We start from the raw sequence: 15,023 nt of genomic DNA, 5'->3' as shown, positions 1-15,023 counted from the left end.
TTATACCATTTTATACTCTTTAAATAAACAAAGGAATAAAGTAGTACTAACCGGAAAAAGGAAAAAAGTAAGCTATTTAATTTTGTAAGAACCAGAAAAGAATGTACCGTCAAATGGGGTGAATAGAAACACATTTTTGGCTATATGAGTATATAAGTCTGGTGATGTTAAAGATTTCGCGTATCAGATTATTCCAAAAAACAGGTCTTAATATGCTAATGAACTTCAGTAAACGTCATATTAATTTATCAACTCCACTTTTCTTCATCTTGATTTTTCTTAATGTTTCTATTGACCCCATGGATAGGGGTGAATAGAAACAATGACTTTATTTTCATTGTTGTTTCTTTTATACTGTTGGAAAGGTAAAAAGAAACAACGTATTTGTTCAAACGAACTATTTATTTGATACCTGCAAGATATAAGTTCAATAAGACCAGTATTACATAAGTTACAAACTTACAAAACAATACAATGCACAATATAGGTACAAACGACCATACCGTTTTGATGACATTTGAATAAGATTTAAACCACTGAAATCGCCAGGGAAACTTATCATGAGTTGAGTTGATTTTGAGGTTAACGTCCCGTTCAGCAGCGAGGCTACATGAGACGTGGACCTACTGATTAACGTGGAATCAGAACCACATGAGTTCCCGCCGCGAATCGAACCCGGGTCTCCCACGCCAAAGGCGCGTACGCTAACCGCTTAGCCACGAAGGAGCCCGAAATTTATCATATACTTAAAGCGTGCTGACGAACTCCTAATAAAACCCAACAGTTTCGTAACAATATCCTCATGTAGTAAGAACGATTCTTCAGAAGTTTCTGAAAATTTCATTGTTTATGTGCTCTCTTATAAAACACTCCCACTTATCCATCATGTTCACATTTTCACACTTGGGTAGTGAATAGTATCATCGAGCTTTAGCTTCTCATAAACCTTTACCACAGCAAAATCACCAGCTTTAGAAAACCATCATCTAGTTCGTGATCGTCTGGAATGTTGTCTTCTGGAGTGTTGTCTTTCTCCTCTTCCGACAATACAAGGATAGGTTGAGTTTCGTTGTGATTTGATGAAAATGTATCATTTTCTGAAAACAAACCAAAACTCTTACCAGAAACATCTATTCGTACTCTCTTCTTTCCTTGTTTAATTTTTTCATCTTCTCTCATGCTCTTGAGAAGATCCATAAGGGGGCGGTTTACAGTCTGTTCAGTTCCTTCTTGTTCATTGTCTCTTATTGGCAGCATCCCCAGTATTTGGTCTCGACAAAGGGGAAAAATTCCACACTTTTGAAATCCAGCCCTGATATTTTCCTCCTTCAGTTTGTCACACATTTTTTTATTTTTCAGAAGACTTGGAAATTTGTTCTTAGAGATTGTTGATTCATTCCTGCCCTTTTCTCCGCTTCTCAAGAATTTTCCACTCCTCAAGAAGTGTTTCTATTCACCCCACTAATTAAAAATCATAACAATAACCCAGTAAAGTTAAATTTTGATTAAAAATAATTTACAAAAGGAATACTTTTACTATGAACGTCAGTAAATGAAACAACAAACTACAAAATAGGCATATGTTCAAATGCAACAAATATGAAAATGTCGTACTTATCAAGAAAGTTTGAGGAGCGCCAAAATACCATGTAGGATTTCAGTAACATATTAACGCTGCTGCCGTCTATTGCAGTGTTTCCAACTCACTAAAACATTTTATCTCTGCTGTGAACACTTTAGCCATATAAGACTATGTTAAGAAATTTCAGTTTTGTTGATTAATTTATCGTTCAGATAAATCCAAAACTAATCTGGGAGTTTTGTTTCTATTCACCCCCATGTTTCTATTCACCCCATTTGACGGTATTGTTTTAAAAAGTGAAGAAAGGTCCATGTTAACTAGCTGAGTATTTTATACCATTATGTACTATTTAAATAATCAAAGGAATAAATTTGTACTAACCAGAAAAAGCGAAGAAGGACCATTTTATGTACCTTTTGCATTACTCACATAAACGAACCAATAAATTTGGGTGTTCTATTTTTTGTACCAACGAGAAAAAACGAAGAAGGACCATTTTAGCTAGCTTAGTATTTTAAATCATCTTGTACTATTTAAATAAACAAAGTGATAAATTGAACGATCTATTCAAATTTGTACCAACGAGAAATAACTAGTATTTATTGGAATAGGCAAGACTACAATATCAGTTATTTTTAGGTTGGCAAAGAAAAAGGCAAGACAAACAGAAGCAGTGTAGGAAGACAAAATATACATAAATACGTAAATCGTCTTCAAAAGGTTTTACCAAAAGCATTGAATAATATTGCAAAGTGCAAGTGAAACAGTGCCAAATTAAAATAAGTCACCATATCTGCATGTGTGTTTATAAGATAATGATTACACTCTTAAACATGACTGTACATACAGTACAAATGAATGAGAATGACTTTCTGCAATCCTGTATGCAAAGGAAAAATGTTGAATAAGAATCAATATGCAAGTATAAAGAAAGGAAAATACAATTAATCTCTTTACTTTTAAGGTAAAATGTATGAAAAAATGTTCAATTTATCTTAAAAGTAGCATACCAAATTTATGTTTACGAAGCTTAGAGAAACATACATACAATTTACCTGATTTCCTAAAATTGGAAATTTAACGGGTCAATTGGAGATTAATGTAAGTTTGTGAGAAGGAATGAGTGAATGTGAGGTAAGTAAAATAGTAAATATGAAAGTTGTTGTTTTTTGTTGGTTGTTTCTGATGTTGTAAGTACAGTATGCGGAGGTGGTAGGACTATTTCGCAGAGAGGTACCCCACACAGCATGCGACATTACTGCGATGTCACACCATAGCCCATTCACATCGCTGGGACATTCCTGAAATATCTTAATGTTACCTTTGTTCAACGTAACAAACAGGACATCCATAAGACCTCTGTGCGACATCCTCGGTGCACATGACAAATCTTAACATGAGAGGGTAGTAGCTTTGTTAGTAATAATTGTACTAATTTTAGTAACATCAAATAGAGATATTTGTTAAAAATCTGCAAATTATGATTTCACTCGTGACATCGCAGACACATCTATTCGACTTTGCAAATTAGAATCGCTACAGCGCCTTTGTTGTGTGGCTTAGCCGTTACCCGACATGCATCGAGCGACCAAAATTGGAGGTAAGTGAGAAATTGTTATGGTATCTGCTAGATACGTTAAACTTATTAATATCTTAATCAGTGACGCGTGGCGAGTTTGCAGGAGAAATACGGTAAGAACAATTCATTTCCAGATACTGGTAAGATTTCACTTGTAAATACGATGCTTTGGTTTGGCAGTTGTAAGAAGGGTGCGAAATCCCGGGGGGACGGGAGGGAATTCCCCCCACCAAAAATTTTACACTTGTGTTTCCTCCTCACCAAAATCTATAAGGGAGGACACCTTAATAGGAAAATACAAGTAGGTCTATAATGAAAATTTTCAGACAAACAATAATTTTAAATGCATGCCTGTTTTTAAAAAACGTAGTTTATTTGTAAAAGGATCAGGTGTTTAACTTTTTCGGTTGTTGATGAGATAAAGATCTTTATTCCCAAGCGTACCAGTTGGTAAAATTTCTCAAAGAAACAGATTGTTTTTCAATTTCAGTTGACGAAGAGGTTTGCGGATAAGCACTTGCTGTTTTATCTAACATATGTGGACAAAGAAAATAAACCTTGTTGTTATTTTTACAAATTAGTGCCTGTAGAAAATGCCGATGCAAAATCCCTTGAAGAGAAAATTATTCAAGCATTTTCCGAAGATGGCATAGATATTTTTAATCGTAAAGAAAAACGTGTTGGATTTAGTTCGGACGGGGATGCCGTGTTTACTGGGAGAAACGAAGATGTTGCTGCTCAAATTAGAAAAATGTCAACCCGTGCCTAGTTAACGTACACTGCATGGCACGTCGAATGGATCTTGTTTCTGAAAGAGTTTTTGGTGTTGTGAATGCTGTTCACAACTTTGAATGTTTATTAGGCGAACTTTGCAAAGTGTTCAGTAAGTCATCTACAGCTGCAAAACTTAAAAGTATCGCGACAGTCACAGACGCTGCAAGACTGCTGAAAATCAAAAGATTGTTTCACATACGTTGGATTTCAAATGAGAAGGATGCATTATTGACAGTCTTTACATATATTTCTTGTATAATGCAATTACTACTTTTTGAGTATGAAAATACTGACCATTTCAACAGAGACAGTTTTAAACAGAGTGGTTTTTACCAAAAAAAATCTATTGCTCGGTTTTCTCCTGGATATTGCGTCCATTGTATCTAATATTAGTAAAACGATGCAAAAGGAAGCAGTTTCGTGGAATGAAATAGAGAAAAAATTGAATCTACAATCCAAGCTCTGAGAGAAATGCGTATGAAAGATTATGTCTACCAAAGCTTTTGTAAAGATAAGTATTTAATGCACTGTAGACAAGCATCTGATACAGGGAGTGATGATAGTGAGTTTGATCAAATAAGGGGGCAGGTAATCCAGGGTTTAGTAGACGAAGTAGAAAGAAGGTTTCCTTCTAATGATGTGCTAAAGTGCTATTCAGTGTTTGAAAATAAAGATGGTAATAGCATGAATGGTTTATACGGTAACGTAGACGTATATAAAGCAGCTCAATTATTTGGATTGAATCTTGATAACGCAGTGTCAGAATGGTTTGGTTTGATTTAGTTTAACGTCCCACGATTATGCCTGCTAGGCTAAGGGAGACGTGGACCTACTGATTATAGTGGAATCCGAACCACTTTTGTCGTTCAACTGTACCCCACCGGGAATCGAACCAGGGACCACGAGACCAAGCGGGGATTCTACAGTGTCAGAATGGAGAGACTACAAGTCAAGTTCTAAGTCGGTAAATGATTTTCAAGTTCTTCAAGCCTTAACGCGGGAAGTTCGTTCTGTGTCATTATCAACTGCTGCCTGTGAACGTGGATTCAGTGTTGTACATATTAAAAGTTCCGAAAGAAACCGCATGTTGGCGAGTACCTTGCAATTTTTATTGATAATTAAACTCAGTGGATTTCCTTTAAAATTATGGGATGCTATTACTGCTTCTCATACGTGGGTTTCTTCTGGCCGTCACATGTTCAACTCTTGTTACACACCGAAAGAAAATGAAGTTTAATCTTAAATTTTTTCTCTAAGGTAAGATACGTTATTGCAAATTATATTTTAGGTCTATAAATATAGGGAACGCCTTACAAAAATTTGAACGATTACCGTGATTCGGATTCCATATTAAACTGTAAGTCCACATCTCATAGCCTTGCTGCTGAAAAGGATCATTAAACTTAAATCATCAAATCAATCGTATTACCGGTAGTGTTTGTGCTTTTATTATCTAAAGTTTAACGTCCTACTAACATTATCCAAGGCTAAGGAAGACGGTCATGATGAAATGAATGATAATGGTGGATTAAGATAGCGGGAGGACCCCGAGAAACCCCCACACAATTGTTTGTATACCACAAGCAGAATTTGGCGCGAGCTAGGATCCAGCCAATGATCCAACGTACCTGAGATGAGCGCTCTAGCACTCAAGCTACACGGATTTTTGTTGTCTATCAAGTATTTGTATTGAAATCATATCTGTTATTTATAATATATTCTTGCTAATAATACAATATAGATACATAGTATTATTTACACTTACAAAGGTGACCGGATATCTGAACGACCAAACTGAAACACTACATACTTAGCGAAGAAACGAGAATTTCATAAATAATAATAAAGTACTCTGAATCTGCAGCCCATGGGGATCTATGGCTGGCCTGGTGGAGCGCTTCAAGTTAGTAGTTCTAATGCTTGGTTAGGACATTGGTTGTCAGGGACTATTATTTCTGATTTATAGATCTCTACCGCTATTTTCGTGAATGCAGTCTTCAATATGATGGTAAACACAAGGGTACTGTGTTCCCATGAGAGTCTAACACTGGACCATACGCACCGAAGTGTATATTAAATGCAGTAGATAAGTTACCAATTTTGGTTAAATGAATAAATAACATTAAAGTATTTTTAAATATATATATATATAGTATAGTATACATAGTATTATTTAGACTTAGAAAGGTGACCGGATACCCAAGCAGCACACCGACGTCGAAAAGACGTGGTTTCTTTGGTGTAAAACACCGTAAAATACACCGAACATGACGTGATTTACACGTCTTTTCCCACGTGGAAATGTCCGGGAATATGACGTGATTTTTATGACGTCTTTTACACGTCATAGAATATGACGTGATTTTTATGACGTCTTTTATACGTCTGGGGGGTTCTCGAAATGAGGCAGCGAGAAGCAAAGGGGTGTAAGTGACATTTGCAATAAAGTATGGATGACTTAAAAATGAATTCTGCACAGCTAAATATACAAACTGAATGGTGAAGCCCGTCGCAGTCCAATAGAATGTCTACCCGTGAATGCTCTACGCCGAACTTCATTATGCAGTTTGTATATTTTGCTGTGCAGAATCCATTTTAGACACATACATACTCTATTGAAAATGTCACTTACAACCCCTTTGCTTCTCGCTGTCTCAAATGTGATGAAGGTCTGACAGGATTGTTCAGTTTCAAATGTCAAAACCATTAGAAATTGATGTGCATCCGCAGTTTTGACATTAGGAATCTCAATCCATGTACTTACCTCGTTTATTCGCCACACTTTTCAGGCTATTTCTCACCCCCTATTCAACCAATTTGCACCAAAGTTAAGGTTTAGGCTACTAGGGCTACCTAGTTTTGCCCCTGTAAATTTAAAACAGATCGGTTGAATAGTAGTTGAAACAAATAACCCTTAAACTGTGACGGATAATGGAGATCCTACTATACATGGATTGAGATTTCTAATGTCAACACTGGATACACATTAATTTATGATGATTTGGACATATGGAACTGAATAATAATAATAATAATATCTACTCTAAAACACACAGCTTACAACACATTTCTAAAAACATGATCAATAAGAAAAAATCATACTTTTTCTTTCTTCTTAACTCCGCTTTTTTTTTTTTTTTTTTTTTTGACAGTGATGAAATGGTCTCTAACCGCAACAGTTTTCTTGGGTAAAAAAAGTCGACGAATAAAAACTGGACAACGATTATTATAAGTAAAAACAATAATGAAAATAAATTTATCCTTCTGACTGCTGCTTGATTTTTCACCATCACTAGACATACAATTGTGTTGTAATGTGCATAATAATTTACAAGATTCTATATCAGATAAGTAAGACCACTGGGTTATTGTAACAAATAACTGATCAGGATAGACCCTAGGAACCCTAAGATCTTGCCACAGCGAAATGCATCACCACCCTCTCTCGAAAGCACACATTGGGGAACGTCAAAATATTGTGGTCTATTTGATTGGTCTGTACCAAGATTTTGGAGATTTCGCTTCTCCGAAGGCTCGTATTATCTATGGATTGGGGATTTGCATATCCAATTGACCACCTCTAGTCTTGTTGATTTCTATTCTTTTTAGTATTTGGATAGTAGCCTATTGAAGAGTATATATTCCCCTCTTAATGTGTGGTATATTTACCTAATATTAAGAAGCGAATATACAATAGCTGTCAAGGAATAATTATATACGTAGTGCTACAGGAAAGAAACGGCAGCGCTTGCTCCACGAAAGGATAAATTTAGAGGCATACATTAAAAAGAAAACCGAGACGCGTTGGAAAAATTAAAAAAAAAAAACCTCGAATGTAACTCACCCTTGTCAAAAAAAAAAAACCCTACATGACTTTTAATGAGAAAAGACGAAACATGGCAGAAACAAAGAATGAAATGGAAAAATAAAGAATCATTGTACTTACAGTACTAAGAAGAATCCACTCATGTCGGCACTGGAATTTATTCATGTGCATTTACTGGTACCTTTTTCTTAATGAAATTACCGTACAACACGTGCTTCCATAAATTTTATAGCTATCCATTATTGCGCTAGTATGCACAAACATACACACAAACACAAACACCGGGGGGCCACGGTGGCTCAGTGGTAGAGCGTTCACCTCTGGTGCTTGGGGTCCCGGGCTCGATCCTAGCCCCCGCCAAGTGAACTTTGTGGTGGACAAACACCGTGTGCGTGGGTTTTCTCGGGGTTCTCCCGTTTCCTCCCACTTTCTTCATTCCACCATTTCATTTATTACTCATCATCACCGTCTCCTTTAGCCTAACCGGCATAACCGTGGGACGTAAAACTCAAAGATTTCATTTCATTTCATTTCATTTTCAAACACAAACACCCACATCCACACACTCACACTCACAAACACACAAGCACAATGGGTTTTATTGACAGTGCAAAATTTAGGACTAAACATTTATAACTCCAATTTAAGACATCTTTAGTTTGGAGGTGAAAAGTCGAAAAAGAAAGTACATCTTAAAATTAATTAATCTCTGAAGGATGAAAGCGAAAAAATATAACCATTAATTTGAATTCTATATTTATTAGTTATATATACAATGTGCACATTTTTTCGTATAAAATATTACTCATACTATTTGTAATGCAGAAAGAAACACTAATTGTCCATATTATTTGTAATACAAACAAGAAATATGTAGACAATGCATATCTGTTGGTTATAATCTAAAACTTACAGAGATCTTTTAATAATATAAAATAAAAAGAATTAAATTTTCCTATTGATTTCGTATGAAGGAAACCACATTTCATAGTTATTAAAAGTACAGAAATGCAGCATCATATCAAAAAACCCTCACGTGCTTAAGTAAGTTAAAAAGGGGGACTGCGATAAGTATCCCACTTCGTCTATTATTTCAGTAGCAGTTTCTTCCATCTTTTAGTTTTCGAAAGAGATGCCTTTACACTGATTTCCAACAAAGCGAGGAGCAGCAGGTCAATATGTTTCGAGAATGCCAAATCCTTTTCATCCTCAAGCAACAAGGCAGATGGAAGTGAATATCTTTCTAATAACGTTTTGAAGATTTGTCACAATTGTTCATTTGAAGATCTTATTGATGCTTTATTTTTACTTACGACTATGTCTTTAAGACTAGTTTGCACAACGGGAATTTCGCCCTTTTTCTGCGGTAGTTGAATTTCATCTCCAGCTCTTTGGAAACCAAGCATTGGAGAAAGGTCACTTCTCCTCCCAATGATGACAGATAGGAACACTGAAACAGAAAAATAAAAATCATGAACAATCATAGTGCAATGTTTCAGGTAGAGAGAAAAAGGAAAAAAATAATTACAATACCTCATGTGTAACTACAATCAATACGCAATAAAACGATTGGTTACTGTACTTGATTGCATGAAGTCACTTATTCTCAATAATCCACTTTTAACGACCTTCCATACAGCAAAATTAAACTACCATTAATTAAAGTTATTCTGTAATACCTTATTTTTTGATTTTATTGCAGCTATTAACTCTGATTGTTCAGGAGGTTCAAAGAAGTTGGAGAATATAAGACTTTATACCTACACGTACATGAGAAATAATTCTGAAACGCTCATAGAAGGCTACATTACGTATGTGCTCATAATATAAAATGCCATTCCAAGACCAACTTTAGGATGTGAGCTAAAAGTGACGATCAAGTATATCGATACGATATCATAACTGATGCAAAAAAAAAAAAAAATCTTTGAGTTTTATGTTTCACGATTATGTCGTCTAGGCTAAAGGAGACGGTGATGATGAAGAATGAATGAAATGGTGGGTTGAAGAAAGTGGGAGGAAACGGGAGAACCCCGAGGAAACCCACGCACATGGTGTTTGTCCACCACAAAATTCACTTGGAGGGGACTAGGATCATAACTGATGCAGACCAGCATGGTATGAAAGAAAGAACTTTCTAATAATAACATAATATAGTTACTCATTTATCAAACACAACTAGACAACGATAGAAATTATTATCTTTCATTACTGCTATGTAACCTACAAAAAGAAGTTAAAATTCAGCATTTACATATCGTGACAGAACTACGCTATCAGATGCAGCAATCTGACAAGGTGCATACAGTTGGAACTAAGCAGTAGAGGTATTCTTCTACTGTCATAAGAAATTTCATCCTGATTGGATACGATTTAGTAAGTTGAATTTATGATGCAAGTCGAAACATGTATTAGCATTTCAAAATTTGGCAAAAAATAAAGTCAAAATTACAAACAAAATGGTGTATAATTTTTATATTCCGAAAGATCCCAAACTGAGAGCATAACGCTGGCTCCCTCACTTGTTACTGGAGTATTTTAAAAAGTAAGACTTCTAGGACCAGAACTCTATCACAATCAGTAGGGTGAAAATAGTCACATTATTTGTTTCGAACAGTGTTAGAAGTTGTGGTAATAATAATAATAATAATAATAATAATAATAATAATAATAATAATAATAATAATAATAATAATAATAATAATAATAAAATATACTTCTCTTTGGTGAAAATTATATATTTTACCCCTCTGTTGAGAAATATATTTTCGGGAGGAGTACTTTTACCCATTCAAAAAAAAAAAGCGCGAACACAATAACATGTGATATATTCCATATTAGAGCTTTCCTTATATATAAGTACCTAAGTCAAATAAAATAATTGCTGAAGTAATAAAAATCATTAAACAAGGAAATCTTTAAAAATCTAAAATAATAAATAAATAAATAAATAGAGTGTGTCTGAAGAAGACAAGGGTAGTTGCTGAAACAGTTACATTTAAATAAAAGTGGGGCAGTGGTGGCTCGGTGATAAGAGCGTTCACCTCTTGTGTCTGGAGCTCCTGGTTCGATCCCAGCTCACGCCAAGCGGCTCTGTGTTGGACAAACACGGTGTGCGTGGGTTTTCTTGGAGTTCTCCAATTTTTTCCCACATTCTTCATTCCACCATTTAATTCATTTCTCATCATCACCGTCTCCCTTAGCCTCAGTGCCTGATCGTGGAACGTTAAATCGAATACTTCATTTACATAAAAGTATTGCCTTGTTCAGCAATTATTTTATTTTAGTTAAGTAGTAATAAAATATTACTATTTTCTTTTCTTCTTGCTCGGCATTTTCTTACATGTGTATTATAAAATAACATGTCTAAAACTCACCTGTCATACCTTCGTTGTGTAGGTCATCCTCCACAGTGATTATTTCTAGAGCAGCTCGACGAGCAGAAAGGGGTGAGAGTCACGGCTTCAAGTTCAGTTAAGGAAGATTCCGTGCTAGGTGGTATGCTGATCAATTCATCATTTGTAGGAGCTTTGGCCACACACTCTGGAAAGTGGGAGTACATGCAAGTCTTATCTTTGCAAATAACATGTATTTACAGCTAGGCCTATTACAACGACTAAATCCATTTAACATGAAATGTAGCAGTTTAATTTCATGTAAACAGTAAAGTGAGCTTTTTATCATATTTTGTATTTAAAAAAAAAAAAAAAAAAAAAACAAAAGCATATAGAAAGGAAAATGAGTTGGCAAGAAAATATCAGCCATAAATTTCACATGCTTTCTGTTCTGGATATTTTCAGCGTAAAGGACGGTGTGAGGAAGAAATATTTTACAAGAATACCATGCTACAAGAAAAACAATTACATCCCATTCATTCTGAATATACGTTTTCATAATTATCTTTAAAAGTTAAATTTAAATAAATTACAGGTCGTAATGAACAGAAAAGATTACCCAAACTGTTCTAATGAAACAATTTCTTGTTTTGGACATGCATAACCAATACTGGTACAATTTCGTTCGAAATTAAATTTATATATCAACCCAGAGTCCGAAATCGTGCTAATCTCAGTGCAGGAATGGTTACTTCTTAAATGGAAAGATACGTAAAATAAATATTGACAAACTTGTGGACAGATAGATTTTATGGATTATTGTCTGCCCGTTGTTAACAAAGCAGGGATCGGATTTGAGAACGCAAAATATCGCATCTTGAAAACAAAGAACACTAATGACTACCTGCGTTTACGAAGGTGGACATTTTCTGAGCAAAGACACCAAGGCAAGTAATTTCTTGCTATGTACTGCTTCATTTAAAATCTGCAATGTAAAAAAAAAAAATCTTAAATTTATAATACAAGCTTGATAAAATCAAGAGCTCCAACTCTGGGATGGGTTTTATTAAAAAAATATATCCTACTCTGGGAGGGGCAGTCGTCACCTCTGGATCCGCCCCTGTTGTGTACACAGCTTCCTTCTTGCGGCAGCAGATATGTAAGCCCCGAAACAATGAGGTATGTTTCTTTTTACTGATGGGGCTGCAATGCCCCAGTGATAGGGCGTTCACTTCTAGTGCGTGGGGACCCTGGTTCGATCTCAGCTCGTGCCAAGTGGGCTTTGTGGTGGACAAACACCATGTGCCTGGGTTTTCACGACATTCTCCCGTTTTCGCCCACTTTCTTCATACCACCATTTTTCACTTTTCCTTATCACTATCTTCCTTAGCCTTGGTGCCTTATCCTGGGGCGTGAAACTAAATATTTAATTTCATTTCTTTTTAATGATGAGGATGTGGTGTTCTACTTGAAAGCAGGTTTTTGACACAAAGAGACTTTCCTTGTTATTGCACGCATAAATATTAGGGGGATATTCCCTATGTCAATAGCTCGCTAAAATACATCTGACTGGGACCACCACCAGCCCCCAACCACGGACCATTAATAAGACATTTGGTTTCCTTTGAATCGTTTTACGATTAGCAGTGGAACTTATAATAATGTAGTCATGTAGAAGATACTTAACTGAGTTGGAATATATTTTCTTGAAATTTAGTGGCAACATTGATCAGTATCCATCATCACATGCTGGCACAGGAGCCTAGAATGCGATGGAGCTCTCTACTCAATTAATGAACAAAATATTCGAACACTGTCAAAAACCCGTTACATTATTATGATTCCCACACCCAATTCTGTGGCACAGCTACGGTAGCCAAGTGTCTTGTGAGGGTACGTAGGTGCGACAGGACGGTGGTCGCAGTTTGAGAGTGCTCTCAACTGGGGTAATATCCTCCCACTGATTATGCACATATACAATGAGAGCACTACTTTAACAAACGAGTCTATCAACTATACATCGATTTTGTGGATTTTTTCACTAGATTTAAGGCACTAGTGTTACAAAAGGCTAAACAAAACATAACTGAGTGAGCCAAGGGGTTAGAACTTCCATCGGTCAGAACTTTGAAGTCATACACGATTTATACCAGCTGGCCACTAAAATGCAGGAATGCTATATAACCGAGTCAGTAGGAGCATAGCAAGAGGGCCAGAGCAGCAGCGACGGGAAGCGTTCGTAGGGAGCAGGCGCGTCAGCGACGGGAAGTACACGTATAAACGAGGATCGTGGAAGAGCACACTTACATATACGATACTTTCACTGATCACTTATGCTGTACACTGACAGTAATTGTTTTTTTTTTTTCACACCCATTCCTTCACGAAAAATGTTTCTCATGATATTTTACCTACAAATTTTCTATTTGGTAGAACCGTGTGCTCGAGTGAAGCAGAATTTTGAGTGATGGTGAAAGCATTGTAAGCGTAAGTGTGCTTTTCAACTATCCTTGTTTACGTGTATAGTCTCCGTCGTTGACGTGCCTGCTCCCTACAGACGCACCCCCTCGTTGCCGCTCGGGCCCTCTTGTTGTGCTCGTGCCCGGACTCGAATAGAATGCATTTGTGCTTTTTAGTGGGCACCTAGCAAATATTCGTTCGTGTTTTATGCACTGTGCTTAATATGCCATACGTCTACTCTGTATTTATACTAACCCCCGTGAAGTAAATCTGCAACTAGTAATGGAGCTCCTCACTTAGTGCATGAAAGCTCTAACCTAACCTGAAAATGTAATGTGTCAAAATTTGGTAGAACCGTCTGTTCCAGTAATGCCTCCAAAAGCATACACTTACTGTCATCTCGGCGTATGAGGCCCGGGTTCGATTCCCGGCGGGAGCTGATGTTCGGATTCACGTTAATCAGTAGGCCCACGTCTTATATAGTCTTGCTGCTAAACAGGACGTTAAACTCAAAATCAACTAAACTTACTGTCATCTCGTTCTTTGCTTGTATCCAGCCGTCTTTCGCCTTGGCAAATAGTTCTACAATGCGTGCAGCTTTATTATACGGATCAATTGTATAAGTAGTAGTAGTAGGAACAGGTTAGAAGCCCCTCAGAGGTTGGTTGCTCCTGTTCTCGACATGAAATGGGCAAATTAAAGACTTGTCCAATTTTTTTCGTACATTTTACACTCCGTATAGTAAAACTGCACCCTAGAATGACATACTTTCCCATGCATACTCACTCCCATATACGGTTTATTAAGTTTAAACACATACATTATCATTTTACTACCTTCACTATTGATATTTTATATAGTATTCTACCTAAAAATATTTAATTTGGTAGAGGTGTCTGCTAAAGTTAACCTAATGGAGGTATCCTCGTTCTTTCTACGGTATTTTAATACACTGTAATAAGAAACAATAGGCAACGCTGTATGAGAGGAGCTAATACTCAATCTGCTGAATTTTACACAGAATATACCTAGATAGGAATAGGATAGGAATTATACTTACTTGTCTTAAAGCTGACTTCTTCACTTAAACACAGAAAACCATCATAACAACACAAAGTTCCATGGCAATTCTGAAATGGCTCACGATTCCCAGCATGCACTGCTCAAACTGCAGTTACAATACGGGGAACGTCCGCGCTTGCAGCACTTAAAAAAGACGTCTATTTTTGGTGATGTTCGACACGTGATTCTTTGTACCATTCTGGCACGTGATAAACACGTACAATTTAGGTCATTTTTCACACGTCATTTTTGTTACCATTTTGGTACTTCATAAAGACGTTCCAAATTTTCAAAAGACGTCATTTTGAATTCGAACCCCAAAGAAAGACGTGTTAATGACGTGACTGTGCTACCTGGGTATCTGAACGACCAAACTGAAACACTACGTACTTAGCGAAGAAACGA

General features: G+C 36.3%; 1 long non-coding RNA gene across 1 annotated transcript; it reads right to left on the bottom strand.

Moving 5' to 3' along the window:
• Window positions 1–8,550: 8,550 nt before the first annotated feature.
• LOC145665679 (uncharacterized) lies at window positions 8,551–14,785 on the bottom strand. Its single transcript, XR_014127588.1, has 3 exons — window positions 14,617–14,785; window positions 11,139–11,304; window positions 8,551–9,211 (listed from the first exon to the last, which is right to left on the bottom strand). It is a non-coding gene; the product is annotated as an uncharacterized LOC145665679 (long non-coding RNA).
• Between the last annotated feature and the right edge of the window lie 238 nt (window positions 14,786–15,023).

Source organism: Thermobia domestica, chromosome 12 (assembly GCF_964235325.1).
Source record: "Thermobia domestica chromosome 12, izTheDome1.hap1.1, whole genome shotgun sequence".
NCBI lineage: Eukaryota > Metazoa > Arthropoda > Insecta > Zygentoma > Lepismatidae > Thermobia > Thermobia domestica.
This window is presented reverse-complemented; position numbering and strand designations above follow the sequence as displayed.